Source organism: Lates calcarifer, linkage group LG15 (genome assembly GCF_001640805.2).
Source record: "Lates calcarifer isolate ASB-BC8 linkage group LG15, TLL_Latcal_v3, whole genome shotgun sequence".
Classification (NCBI taxonomy): Eukaryota; Metazoa; Chordata; class Actinopteri; family Centropomidae; genus Lates; species Lates calcarifer.
Genome location: NC_066847.1, coordinates 10,368,220 through 10,370,040, shown reverse-complemented (window position 1 = coordinate 10,370,040; position 1,821 = coordinate 10,368,220).

Below are 1,821 nucleotides of genomic sequence, written 5' to 3'. Positions count from 1 at the left end.
GCTACAGGCACGTTAACTACTCTGTGAGGCTGTATGTAAGGACAGCGCCTGTGATTTTGGTTAATACTAAAGTTAGCATGCTAACGTGCTGTTGTTTCGCAAGTATAACGTTTACCACATTCGTAACTATATCTGTTAGCATGCTAACATTTGATAATTAGCACTAAACACAAAGTACAGCAAAGACTGATGGGAATTTCTTTAGCTTTGCAAGGAGCTGCGTTCACGCTGACTTTAGCCCTGTGTGGAAAAATGCAGGGTCTGTTGAACCTGGCTCATTGGCTTGACCACAACGTGATGTCATCCAGAAAGGTGTCGCAGTGGCCAGTCACATATATGCAAATGCAACATGTTCAGCTCAAAATTGTTTCTAGACTCGTGAAATCCTGTCTCTGAGTGTATATACCAGGGAGCACTGTTTTGGCCTCTGATGAGCCTTTAAGTTCACATCTCTTACTCAAAGAGACCTTTCTGGATAGTATTTCATGTGTTGCTGATACACAAAGCAACACACCCTCACTAACTCTCACGTAGTCATAAACAATTCAAGGACAACAAAATATATCAGTTCCACATTTTCTGACAATGGATGAAATCATTTTTGAGATCTTTCAGTCTGGACTAAAGTGGCTGACCGACTGACAGACACGTCATTAGCATGGCTAACATCACCATGTTAGTGATAGCGTCCCAGTGTTCAGACTTTATTAATTTGTCATTAATATTCACCTGGCATAAAATAGTCTTGTTGATGTTTTTGGAAAAGCACGACAGGCTGGATTACACTGCTGCCAGTTTCTTGGTGATGGCTGTTTTGCCTGACAAGCACCAATGAGCTGGCCAGACACACCATCTGCAGCCAAATGCTGTTTAAAAAAAGACATATCACATGTGTTAAAGCTCTAGAGAGAAAGGGGTAAGCGTGTGAGAATCTAATTATTTACACCTCGTGAAAAGATGTCCACACATACACAGAAGAAATGCCATTTGTTGGTTTGTTTTATTTGCTCTTTCTCCACCGGAGGAAAAGAAGAGGAGACAGGTAAAGGAGCTGGTGGGGGCGTGGGAGGTTGTGTCGTGCAGGAAAAAGGGGGGTGAGGAAGAGAACAGGAAGAAACAGAGTTGTTGACAGAAGAGGAAAGAGAGAGAGAGAGCGAGAGAGAGGGAGAGGGGGAACCATGTGGAAGAACCATCCTGTGACAGCCATCCAACAAGCATGCATAGGTGTGAGTGTTAACACTGGTTTCACCAGCCACACTGCCTTATTTCAAACAAAAAAAACCCAATTTAATACAGACTTTTACAGAAGCCATCCAATTTTATACAGCGTTTTATACAGCAGTTACGTTTTTTGACACATACTTCCAAATTTTATCTATGTTACATGTCTGATTGCCTCAAATCCCCTTTGGTTGATGTGAAAATGTCAGTTATTTTTCTTTTTTTTTCAGGCAGTGATTCCTCCAATAAGACAGCAGACAACTTACTGTACAGTGACGGACAGACATACAGACAGACACAACTATACAGAACAGATACAAAGAGATAGAAATAGAGCGAGAGAGCGCGCGCGAGAGAGAGAGAGAGAGAGAGAGAGAGAGAGAGAGGGAGAAAGGCAGAGGACCAGAAGCAGATTTTTGAGCGTCATGCCTGCAGACAAGTTACTGTAACCCTTGGAAGATGGCAGTAGAATTATACAAAAAGAGGAACTCAACTGAAAACCAGTTGGTTAACAAAGATGTGATCAGTAAACCTTAACATCCACAGAAATATATTTGGCTTCTTGTTATTAGTTTATTCATTCATTGAGATTTTGATAAA